Below are 13813 nucleotides of genomic sequence, written 5' to 3' on the forward strand. Positions count from 1 at the left end.
GAAATTAACAAAAATTAAAATCAAAAAGTCCTTATAACTGGAGAGCAGTGTTCATAATTTACACATGTTGGTACTATATTTATTAAGCCCCTTAATAGACAGACTTCTAGAATGACACCGATGTCCTCACCCCTGAATAATTCCCTCCCCGATGAGTGAATAGAAATGTCGTTGTAGCTGTATGATATATGGCAAAGGGACCAGGCGGTAGTGACTCACGTCTTTAATCCCAGCACTCGGGAGGCAGAGGCAGGTGGATCTCTGTGAGTTCGAGGCCAGCCTGGCCTATGAAGCAAGTTCCAGGACAGGCACTAAAGCTACACAGAGAAACTCTGTCTTGAAAAACCAAAAATAGAAATTGTCCTGGGTGTTCCTGCTCTGATTAGGTAAGCCATTGAAAGCTTCGGAGGCGTCAAAGAGGTCATTTCTAGCTATCCTGGAAGCAAGAAAGTGTCTTGTGAGCTGCCTGTTTGGGGCCACATAGCAAGAAACCGGAGGACAGTAACCAACAGGACAGTGGAGACATTAGTCTTACACCTTCAAGGAAGTAAATTCTATCAATAGTCAATGAGCTTACAGAGGACCTAGCCCTGAAGGAGAACTACTGCTCTAGGTAGCACCTCAACTTTAGCTCAGTGAGTCTCTGGTCAGAGCATCCAAGTACTCCACTCCAGATGCTCAGACAGTAGGGTTAACCATAGAGCATGCAACTTGGCTCGTCTGAAGCACTGCCCTGCTGAGTTTCGCCCAGTGGTGATGCTGTGTAGGGATGCAGCAGCTAAAGAATAGCACTTCATCACAGCTTCCACAGTCAGATTTTATAATGTGGTGCTGTGTGGTGGTGCACACCTTTACTTCCAGCACTCGGGAGGCAGAGGTGGGCAAACCTCTGTGAGTTCAAGGCCAGCTACTATATAGTGAGTTCCAGGACAGCCAGAGCTATATAACAATACCCTTTGTTCCAAAGAAAAATTTACACTGTGCTTATTTCCAAGATATTCGAAGGTATTGATAAAGACATTAAAACAATAATACCAATTCCAGAAACTATTACGTCACATTCATGATTGCAGGAGATTAAGGAGAGGATACTGAGAGGGTTTAAAAAAAAAACATAATAAGGGTGAGCTCTCACTTAGTTCCTACCAAAATCAAAGGCATGGGGTCACCTGCTCTCGAGAGAAAGAGGATGATCAGAAAGCTGGTGTATGTCCTGAGGTGAGACATACAGTGGTCCAAGTATGTCTTTGGCAGTCAATGGAGAGACAGTTGTTATGAAGAAAGCTACAAGTTTGTCCAGAGCAGTAAATGTGTGTGTCTGTGTGTGTATTTGCGTGTCTGCCTGCTTCCCTGACCAAATGTGGGCCAAGCAGGAAAGAAGGCATTTAGTGTAGGGTCCCTTCAGTATAAAATTAATTTATAGATATAAATATAGATATATTTACTACATGTATTGTTTATCTATTATAGCATTATAAGCTCACTATAGCTATCCTATGATGTGAGCATTGGTTACATAGCCTAATGTTTCCTAGTTGCAGATATCAACTAATTTACTTCTCAATAGAGAGCAGTGGTTATGTGATGAAGATTCCTGGAAATCTTCAACAATCTTTCTGGTCCTGGTAGCTGGCAAAAGAGAAAGCCAGATACCTGGAAATGTGGTATCTAAAAAGCAATTTGATTATGCCACTGTTGACAAGTCTCAGAATGTCACTTGCAGGCATTTTCCTGTGATACTTGTAGCAGCAGGTGCTTGTCTGAAATTACCTTCACAGAGACTGATTTGTTCTTAATGTACAGATTTATACCATAAGCTCAACATCTACCCCCGCAAAGTGATGCAGCTTTCCTTCCCCCACCCCCTTCCTTTAAGCTAATACTTTAAGGATTAGAAGGAACATTGAGTTAGGGTCTTCTGTTGCTGCTCTCAAGTAGTCATTTGGTCTCTTCTTTACAGACGCCTTATTGGGGTGTCATAAGGACTTCCTGGAGTACATACTGTTTGGGCAGTTCCTTTGAGCAAACAGGATTCACTCAGACAAGGCTTTTGATTTAATAATGTAACAGCTTCATGGGCATCTACAGCAGAATCACAATACAACATGCCATGACAGCGATACAACACACAATACAACATGCCATGACAAGCCATAGGAAACAGATCCTGCCCTCTCACAGTGTCCTGGCGTCCTTTCTTTCATTCCCCTGCTCACGTGCTAGACCACTGCAAAGCTGCAGCCTGCCCATGCCCATATTTCCTTCTGAGATTTCTATTCCACAGTACAACGCTCTGAGTGGCTTAAGGCCAGCTCTCCTCAGCTTCCCCATTTTGGAATCTCAGTAGAAATTTTACCGATATTTTACAGTCAGCCACCTAAATTGTAAGGTAATTGAAAGTCTGAGAGTACTGAAACTATGAGCCACCTTTTGGACAAAGGCCATTCCCTAGCCCAGTTGGCTGTGGTGATAAAGGTCATGTAGAATGCAGATCGTGACCATCGTCCTTGTCCATGCATCATAGAATGGAAGCAGGGCAGGCATAGTGATCAGTAACTGCTACACATCCAAACATTTAAATGTGTCATTTCACTATACTCACCAAAAGTCAAGAGGATGGTGAGTTCATTCATATCCCTCTTTGTAGAAATGAAGAAGTCTCGAACCAGAATGTTAGGCAAAAAAATTATCAAGAATTTAAGAAATGCATGATTGAATTACTGGGAAGGTGATGATGGTGAAGGTTTGGGAACACAACTGTGAGGTCTCAGTTAATGGCCAGTGTTCTTGCTTTACCATTGTGTAAAACCTGGGACTTATTCCTTGAGACAGAAGGTGTAAGAAGATGAGAAAGTTAGATTTGTGTTGTATTTGATAGGTAAGGAAAACAGAACATGGTGAATTTGCCATGCTGTGCTTCATCCTGGTAAAGATTAAAATCCAAAGTGTGACACACAGGTCTTAGGCTTGAGGTGCAGATATTTAAGAGCCACAGGATATGGTTGGAATTTTATCCACTTGGCATATTAGGAGGAAAGCGACCTGGAGTATACCTATCTTTACATAAAAACAGAGAAAGTTGCCACTGGAGGGATGAGAGTTGACAGAATTGGGAACAGTAGGAGCTTGTCCATTTCCTGTTAATATGGTAGCTGTGATTTGATGGTACCAGCGCTACCGAAGATAACACACTAAACCCGATAGCCAGAGATCCTTCTCCTGGGGGCTTGCATCCAAGAGAAAGCCCACATCAATGGAAATAGCTGTCTTCTTAGAAGAGGAGCTTTCCTGCATACTGAGAGCTTTAACTGTCAGGAGAATTAGGACAGTGGCTAAAGAGACTCCAGGTTTAAAACAAGGGAATCAGTGCTGCCATAAACTGAACATTCCCCAAGATCCCTGAGTCCTCGTCCCCAGACTTGGAAATGTTTCTTATAGTGAAAAGGAACTTTGAAACTGTGATGAATCTCAACATGGAGAAATTCTATTATCCACATTTAATTGCATGTCTATTAAGAGGGAGACAGGAGTCTTGACTGCAGAGAAGGAAAGAGGAAATGTGGAAACAGAAGCATGAGGTTAGCCTGACACAAGAAAGGGGTCATGAGCTTAGGAACCTTGGTGGCTTCCAGAGGGTAGAAAAAGCAAAAGGTCATAGGGCAGTGGTTCCCAACCTTTGGGCCATGACCCCTTAGGGGGTCTGGTGACCTTTGCACAGGTCTCCTAAGACTACCAGAAAATTCAGATATTTATATCACTATACATAACAGAAGCAAAATTAGAGTTACAAAGTAGCAAGAAAACTAATTATGGTTGGGGCTACCACACATGAGGAACTGTATTAAAGGGTCACAGCATTAGGAAGGCTGAGGACCACGGCCACAACATGAGGAACTGTATTAAAGGGTCACAGCATTAGGAAGGCTGAGGACCACGGCCACAACATGAGGAACTGTATTAAAAGGTCACAGCATTAGGAAGGCTAAGGGCCACAACCACAACATGAGGAACTGTATTAAAGGGTCACATCATTAGGAAGGCTGAGGACCACAGCCACAACATGAGGAACTGTATTAAAGGGTCACAGCATTAGGAAGGCTGAGGACCACGGCCACAGAGCCTTCAGCGTGAGCAGCTCTGCTGACACCTCAAGTCCACTGAAAGTTATTTTTTATTTCTAGTGGTCAGAAATGGTTTAAATGAAAAATGTTGCTCACAGGTTCATGTATTTGGCAGTGCTGTTATGGAACCTTTAGGAGGGCAGCCTTGCTGAAGGCAGTATATGACCGAGGGCAAGCGGGGTTAAAAGTCTTCTTCCACTTTCTACTTCCACATTCTCTGCTTCCTGTCTGTGTTTGCCATGTGATCTCTCAGCCCCTACTCCAGCTGCCTGCTGTTCTGTCTTCCTCACCATTGTGGGTACCGCCTTTGGGACCATAACCCAAAATAAACTCTTCTCTAAGTGGCTTTTGGTCTAGTATTGTATCACAGCAGCAGAAAAATAACTAACAAGCAGTAAAAGAGAATACATCTGTGTTCTATTAAACCACCAAAATTGTGCTCAACTGTTACCATGGCAATAGGAAGTAGATACAGTTGTTGGCGTTGTAAGAACAATTTTGTGGGAAGGAAGAGGTAGACTAAGAAATTATAGTAGGATGGGTCAAAGATTCAGAAGGTTTCCATCTCTTAGAAGTTTTCACAAAAACCCCACTTGAGCCTCTAAGAAAAAGTATTCAGAAAAGATCTGAAAGATTAATTATCTCTCAGTCCCAGGCAGTACCAGGCCTCGGCAGTCTTTATCTTCAGCCTTTCTTAGGAAAGGTTGGTGCCTAGCAATGTAGTTCTGGGGTCCCCAGGTTAACCCTAACTCTGAAGAGTAAACTATGATAACCCTCCTCGGTCCAAAGATACATCACCCTTATTCACCATGAAGACCAGGATACACTATACTAGGAATCTGCCACAGATCTTCTATGAAGGCAGAAATCCATGTTGACCTTGGAGGCAGGGCCAGCATAGACTGGCCTGTGGCCAGTCCAGTTTAAGCACTGACACTTTACATTTTACCACCCCTTTGGTTCAAAGAAAATGACTACCAAAGATAAGTTTCTGAATTGGAAAACCTGAAATATAAACCTTCAGGGAAAAAAAAGAGAGAAATATTAGAGTCATACGAAAGATGGAGAATAATAACACTGAAACACAGCGCCAGTCAATGGAATAGGAACAAGTCTGGCCAGGGTCCCATAGGAGAGTCAAGAGAGTATAGAAATGCTCCATTTGAGGTGTTCATGATAGAAAGCCTTCTGTCCTTAAGAGCAAAGTAGGCTGATATCACTAGAGACTCTTGAGTGATTTTGTCACAGCAGGATATGGAGATGATACGAGCTAAAGGCAAGTTGAGTCCGCCAAAATAAGCTACTCACATGCACCAACATACTATAACTTTCTCCAGAAGAACCCTGATAGCAGTGCTGGGTTCTACAGAAGATCCTCCCAAGTCCTCACCACAAGATCAACCCTTACTCTGGCCACTGAGACAAGTTTTATAACAATATAAAAATATAAACAAATTCCTCAAAAAATGAATAAAGGGGCCAGTGAGATGGCTTGGGAATAAAAGTACTTGATGCCAAACCTAACACCCTTAATTCAGTATCTGGGGTTCACACAGTAGGAGAGAACCAATTCTTACAAGTTGTCTTTTGGCTCCATAGGCATGACCCATGTGGACACACAGAAATAAAACGGTGAATCAAAGTGTTCAAATACATAATGGCTCTAAGCTAACCATCACTTGGAAAGCTTCCTTACATAGAACAGCTTCCTTGGCTTGATCAGTAAAGTATTGCTTTGTGTTCTTCTTTACGAATTTAATGTCAAGAGAAGAAAAGAGATACTGACAGAGATGCAGGGCAGGGATGGGTTAAGAAAGAACTGCCAGAGGAGCTGAGATTCAGGACTTAACTATAATTCATCCAATATTACTTTGTAAATGTATTCTCAAAATTGAATTTAAAAAAAAAAGAAATCGAAAGGAAAGGTCATGACTGTTCTTAGGTATGGTGGAGGAGAGAGTGTGTTGTAGATAAAAGGGAGGACATAGGTAGAGGCAGGGACAGGGACATCTGGGAGAATCCAGGGTGGACATGACCAGACTTAGTTGTCTATGTGAGGAAAGGGGGAGGGGAAGGGAGAGGGGAGAACCTGGTGCAGCAGCCAGGAGGCCAAAGGTCCAAAAGGGAAGAGTAACCAAAATGCCTGAATTATAAGAAAGAGCCTCTGGGGAAAGGGCAGATCAGCCCCTGGTTGGAGAGTTTAGAGTAGGGGCAGGATATGCCAGCCATACCTGTAACAGGTAGAGACTAAGGGATGCTGGGAGAACCTGAAGGCCAGTTTTCAAATATCAGATATAAACACTCAAATACCAGATATCAAAACATATCCGTTTTGATAAGTTAAATAGGCATCTCAGACGTTCGTCCTGGGTTTGAAACTTACCAAAAATAAAGCCAGTCTCACTCTGAAGGCTGGAGAAATTAAGACATTCTGAAACTACAGATTGAAGGATTTATTCCCATTGTGACGACTGGCTTCTAGTACCAGTCTTGTTCTGCATGACATCTCTTGCCTTGCAGACTAGTAAGATCCCTGAATTTGGCAAGAATCCTGCTCTGTAAAGCATTTTCAAGTGAGGGGTTTTAGCGATGCTGGTTTCGTACAACCAGGACTAGAGGAAAGGCAGAAGGGAAGAGAGAGAGAGGAAAGGGGGAGAGAGCAGTGGGGCTGCAGAGCTCCACCCACAGCCCTGCAACCTCGCTGGCCGCAGCTGAAAGACACGGGCCACCACCAGTCCAGCGGAGTTAGGGACATTGAATTCGACAGTCTTAAATCTCCTCGCCTTATTAATAGATAAAAGTTCAGATATCCTCCCCTTTACCCTATTCATGCACAGTGGTATTGTCTGTTTATACATGGAACGTATATTGTATAGTTCTTGATGCGTTTTGTAATGTACACAGTAAGGCCAGATGATGCCTTCAGTGGTAGCAGAAGACGCTATTGCCATTTTAACTAAAGTGTCCAGTTGAGAGAAGAAGAGTAAAGCTGATGATTTTGAACACTTGAGAAGAAGCTTCATTTTGCCAGTGGTGCAGAACCTATAATTATGTACAATTCCCTGCTTAAGACTCTTTAGTTATGCTGAACATTGGGGAAAAAACTAAATAATGGGGAGGAGAAAAGAAGGGAGTTTTAAACACTTGACACAAGATGTTCATTTAAATAGAGACATCGCCTTACCAGGAGGGAGCAGTTAAGGGTCTGGTCGTCCCACTGGCATGCTATTATCAAATCATCATCTTTAAACCAAGGATCTGCAAGCCTTCTAAATCTTCATTATTATTTCAAAATCAAGACTGGTTCCTTCTGTTCACAGAGCACGATCATTTTTCACTGATATCTTTTAAATGCTCTGACCTTTTTGCTCTCTCAAAAAGTTAAATCTTCAAACCTTGAAACTAAATCTTTTTTTTTTTTTAACTAAACCCATAAGATGATCTTTTCCTATCACTGGCATGGCACTGGCAGACAAGAGAACATGCCTTGCCCAGTGAGAAGCCCACTGTGATTTTCATCAGGACTAGGAATATAGTTGTAGACTTCAGTTAAGATGTGATCAGCATAGGTTGGAACAGACTTTCTTTGATTCTGTTTGGGAAGTGTCCTCTGAAACCCCAGAGTGACAGAGGGGATGCTTTTTTGGTGGCCAAGTCAGGTGTCCCACAGGAAAGAGAGATCCTCCAGATGAGAGACACAGAAACAGGAGACAGGATGATTGCAGAGGTATCGGTTACTCTCTCCATCCGTGTCCAAATACCTGGAGAAAGCAAATCAATGAGGAAAGAATGAATTAATGGTGAGGAAGACATGGCAGAGGGGCTCCACCCACACAGGCACTATTTCAGTAGCTCAGGAAGAAGAGGACTAGTGAGGCTAGTCACACAAGACCTAGCTCGGCCCCATCTGCCCTAAAGTTTCCACAACCTCACAAAATAGCACCAACGTCTGGGGACTGAGTGTTCAAATACACACACCTTGGGGCACATTTCACACTCAAGTCATGTCACAGAGTCTTGGCCTTTTCTGATTTCTAGGGACTTCCTCCACACTTTATACTGGAAGTGAATTTGCATCAAAAAAGGTGCTCTTGCCCTGTGTGGTGATGCACACCTTTAATCCCAACACTCAGGAGGCAGAGGCAGGTAGATCACTGTGTTCCAGACTAGTCAGGGCATGTAGCCTGACTACATGGTAAAATCCTGTCTCAAGTAAGTAAGTGAGTAACTAGGGAAAAAGAGACAAATCTAAAGATGAGCGTGGTGGTCAGCTTTCTGTTACTGTAATAGCACATCTGAAATAATGCACTTAAAAGAAGAAAGGTTAATTTGGGCTCATAATTTTGGAGTTTTTAATGCATTATTCGTGGGCTCTGCTGTATTTGGGCCCACGGCAAGGTACTACTATACAATAGCAGGGTGGGCATGGCAAAGTTCTCACCTCATAGTGGCCAGGAAGCAAACACACAGGAGTCCAAGTTCATAATGCCCTCCCCAAGAGCACACCCTCACCAACTTAACTCCCTCCCACTAGGCCCTTCCTACCCTTTAAAAAGTTCCATCAGTTCCCAATATACTATGAGCTAGGAAGCAAACCTTTAACATCGTTAAAGAACTATTCAGAGTCAGTGGAAAACAAAGCTTGAGGTTCCCTAATAAAGACTCTACCTGGGACTAGGAGGAAACAGAGTCTGAGGGGCTAAAAGAGCTGAGAAATTAAGGAAGATGGGTCAAACCACTGGCCAGTGTAACAGTTGGAAAAAGAATGTGCTCTGGGTACCAAGGACATTTATGCAATAATCATACAAAAGTGGCCTCTTGCCAAAACTAGTTACATAACAAATTGCAAGACAGTCAAGCTGATTGTATACTAATGGTTGCCCACATAGCCAGTGGTAGCCATTTTAACTAACTCATACCAGATATCTATACCAGTGCCATGTTATTTAAACCTTTATCTGACCCTTTTGATCTTTCTCCCCATTGTTTCTATAGCAATCTTTGGTCAGAAGAATCCCACTGCTTACCTGAGACGCCCTGACCTGAGCCTGTCAGGGTTTGGCAAAAATACCACTCGCCAGGGTAGAGGCGTGGGGATTTAGAAATATTAGTAAAGAATGTGAAGACATGAAAATAATAAGACAGAAAAACATAGAATAGTATTGGGAGGGAATTCTAGTGAATACTGAAATCGCCCACGTTTAATTTTTAATTGCTTAAAGTACCCCTGATTCCAAAAGGTAGAAGACAAAAAAAAAAAAAAAACTACATTAACGCGACACAAGGAAATCAACAGACCAGTTGAAGGTCACAGGCTACGTCCACAGTTAAATATTCTGTTGCTAGAACAAAACAAGTCATGCTCACACCCTAGACCAAAATATTCTGCAGGCAAAACACTCCCTGGGTGGAATCCAATGGTATCTCCTTAAAGGAACTGGAACCACAGTTGGATCCTTAGACTATTGTTTGAGATAGAAACACATCTACTTCCCTATTCCTGAAATACAAGGTCTGGCTATTAACCACACCAGGAGAGAGTATAACTCTCTGCTCTAAATCTAGGTGAGACCTTTGTTTGTTTGAAGTAGAAACACAATAACCTTGAAGGAATAGAGGTAAGTTCCAACTCTCTGACCTTTGGTCAATGTGGAAATAAGCTCACATATTCTGGCCTCCACAGAACCTGTGATACCGGCTCTCAAAGGTGACTGTTTATAAAAATATATATAGTCTCACCTGCGAATGCTGTCATTAGCCAGCAGAGACAAGTGTCATTGAAAATGACTTGCAATCGTCGTTCATTGACAGGCTCAGGTAAGCACATCTCACTGAGTGGTATCCTAAATGGTGCAACCTGCTTGGTAAACTCCAGTAAGGCATCTCTCCGGGACACTTCTCAAATTCCACAAACAGCAGGCAGTGCCCTTGCGACACTTCCCACAGCCCACCAGGGACGACTTGACAGGTCCCCAGGCAGCATAGCAGCAGTCAGTGGAAGAAACTACTTCTAAAGCTCAGGATCTGGCTGCCTCTCCTCCTAATGGGAAACACAAAGAAGGCCTGAGGTGACTGAGCAACAGCAGCCCTTGTCTCCCCATCCTTAAGACGTCACGATTTCCCATCTTTCCTATTGAACACTTGTAAGGGAAAGTTTAAATGTGCGTTCCATTCAGCCTATGCTTTTCGGAGTCTGTACCCTTACTAGAAACAAAACAAAATGATACTTAAGAACACCTGTTGAAGAGGACAGAGCCAAGTAGCAGTGTGGGTGGTGGACGGGAGGTGTTGCCCAGGCAGTAAATCCAAGTTGCTCACACCAAAGGCAGTGTTTCTAGGGACGCTATCTGAGTAAGTGGTAAATACTTAGTCATTTGGGACAGGCCGTAAATGACCAGTTCACCAGCAAGGGGAGAGGTCTGTTTTCAAAGTGCTCACAGAATGGCAGGATGCTATTTTCCTCGCCGGGCCACTCTAGATGCATAAGGCATGTTCCTTTGTTTAAAAATGTCAAAGATTCTATAACCAAACCTCTGTTGGCAAGGCATTAAACAGCTACAGTTTGGTCGCCGGGTGCCATCTGAACAATATTTTTTTTATACTATGATTCTAAATAACAAATCAAACCAGATCCAGTCCTCTATGAAGTCAGAGATGGCGAGGTATACACCTGTGCTTTTCTTCCCGCCTGCTCCCCAGTGTCGTCAGGTTTTATAATTCTACTCCTTAACCATCTTGTCACATCTGTCTCCTTCCTTCGACCCATCTCTCACTCACACAATTCGAAAACCTTTTTTCCTAAATGGTTTCCCTTTCTCACTGCTCTCTCGCCCCGTTGATATCTGTCTGCCTTAATCCTTTCAAAGCCACTGGTGCTGCTGATAAGCTTATGACTCCCTTGCCAAAAGGGAAAAAAAAAGTAAGAGGAAAACCAAATTCTGGGGTTCGGGCTGTCGTCCAGAGCCCACCTACCATCCATTTCATGTGTCCTAAACTCGGTTTATTCGAGGTAATTTGTCTTTGCGGAAAAGCATCACCCACTATTTGTGTGTCAGCCCTGAGCGTGACTCACTACCCAATATACCTTACAGAGTCACCTCCTGACCCAGCTCAAGATGCTGCTTCCTTCACAGAATTCTCTGCTACTCTTCTTCTAATCTCTCTCTCTCTCTCTCTCTCTCTCTCTCTCTCCCTCTCTCTCTCCTCCCTCCCTTATTGAGATATTCTAAAGCTATCTGATTTACTCATTTAAAGCATCCAATTTAGTAGCTTTAGTATAATCAAAACATTTGTGCAACTATTAAAATTAATTTTGAAGATTTTTTTTCATCGCCTTTCAAATCCCACTTCCATTAGATGCCAGTCCACACATTCTTCCTTTCCTTTGCCAGCCTGAGGCTGCCATGTATCTGCTTCTTCTGGACATTTTATACAAATGGCATTGATAGTATGTACTCTTTGAATCTGATTTTTACACTCCTTGTGACTGTTTTTCACTTAGCATAATGTCTCCCAGGTCCGTCTGTGTTGTAGTATGTAAACTTATTCCATTACACCTTATTATGGCTTTTGGTGGTGATGGTTTGTGCTTGGGATCAAACCTTACACAAACTAGGCATGTGTAACTCGACCATGGGTTTATATCTGCAGCCCTTTTTTTTTATTGTTGAATGATGGTTCATTACATTTACCTATTTATTACTAGAATACAGACATTTGAGTTGTTTCTACTTTAAACTGTTACGAAGAATGCCTACCTAACACATACCTTTACTTTTTATTAACATTTAATGAGTGGCTTAGTATTCTAGAGTTTTTTTTTAAAAAACATTTGGTCTTACCTATAACTATGCAAGCATTCAGTACCTGTTTGACAGAAGGGTGCCTGAGCAGGTATTGTTGGTTCTCCTCCTGTGGATTTCTGAAGAAACACAAGGTACTTACATTAAAATGAACCAAACAATAACTAAAGACTGCAACGGTATAATTACCCAGTAAATTATAAATTCCAAAGACTGATGGTTCTCAAATAAACCTTAATCTCTGCATCACTTCCTGGGACAACATGTGGTTGTCATAGTTATTTCATGCATGTGGTTCCTTTCCTGATCGTAATCGTGATCTGGTTGGATGGAGGCCTGGAGACGCTGGACTTCCTTCCCTGAATTGAACCACGGTGTTCTGGGGTTAGGTTTAACCTATGATTGAATTCTAGAGTGGTGGTTCTTGATTCTGGCTGAGCATCAACCTCTCTCCGAAACCCCCAACCAGGAGCTTTTCCAGGTACAGATGACCTAGCTTCTTCGCGCCCGCCCCCCGCCAGTCTAGAGGCTGAGAAAGGGCCAGGTATTCACATTTCCGGTTTGAGAATGACTGTCTCAAAGCTAGCCTGCAGTTTGAATACTTCATTATGTAGAATGACGCAAGCATCATAGTCCTGGACAGCTCTTCACTCATCCTGAGACTATGCTACTAAGGCTGCCTCCCGTCTGTAAGACCTTTTTATGTGGAAAGAGTTTGCAGTCATCGTTTATTAGCGAGATTCACATGCTGGGTGACCTTGTACAAATCCCATAATCCTTTTGTGTCTTAAATTTCCTCATGTGTAAACTGTAGGTGCAAGTACTGACCCACCCTTAAGGGATTCTACAGACACTAATGGAGGCCTATAAAGCAGTCACCAAACACGAGAGTGTTCCATGCGTGCTTATTAGACAGGTATGAAGTCCTAGTCACAGCCTTTTAAAGTGAGACAAATACCAAAAGAAACACCTAAGTAGGCCTTCCGGAAACCTTTATCATCATTTGAAAGATCCTTTCGCAACGTGAACATATAGCAATTCTGTCACGCTCCCAAAAACTAACGAGCAGACGCATACTGTGGTCACAGGAAGACAACGCAGTAAATACATATAGAAAGAAGTCCTGAAATCAGTTTGCTGTCTCTTACCTACTTAAGAGGCAACTAGAGATTATACCTATAAATGCACTTGTTGAAAAAAAAACAATTCTTAGAAAAATATTTATGCAAAAAAGTATGCATGTTCACACAGGTCCCTTAGCTAACACTTCTCACCCCTTGCTGATGTTAAGCTGGAAGTTGTATTCTTCTTCACTGATACCTTCTGCATCTTTTAGCCTCATTTCTCTCAAGTGATGGAAAGAATATGTGGTCAAGTGAGACCTTCACCTCCATGTCACAGTGGGCCTGGGTGAGAAGGAGGAGACAAGACTCTGTCGCCTGGGAATCTGCCTAGGCTAGGTTTTATAAACATGCTGACCCAGAGCTAAGAGCTCAGTTTGGCATCCTCTGCTTCTCGGAAGAAGGAGCAGAAAATGAGCCTGGTTTTTATCCTGCATTTTAATTTTTTTTCCTACATTTTGCTTTGAAAAGGTCAATGTTTAAAGGGCCAGGTTCACTTTGCATGTTGTTTAATCCACAGGGGAGTGCGACTCTTCACACTAGTTAATGTGATGCACAAGCCTAAAGAAGCCAGGCCTTCCTGGCGCTTGAGTTTGACCTCATGCATATCTCTTTGGGTGTTTGAGGGGTAGGTTAAATCCCTGAGGACAGTTGATTTCTTTGGTTAATCTCAAGATTTTTAACAATTAAATTCTATGTGATAAATATTTTTGAATCCTAACATGTGTGGGTAATATCACAGCCCTTGCTGTGGAGGCTCCCTGAGTTC

The sequence above is a fragment of the Microtus oregoni genome, unplaced genomic scaffold, assembly GCF_018167655.1.
Source record: "Microtus oregoni isolate MIOR12 unplaced genomic scaffold, Mior012 000069F_ref0000032, whole genome shotgun sequence".
Classification (NCBI taxonomy): domain Eukaryota; kingdom Metazoa; phylum Chordata; class Mammalia; order Rodentia; family Cricetidae; genus Microtus; species Microtus oregoni.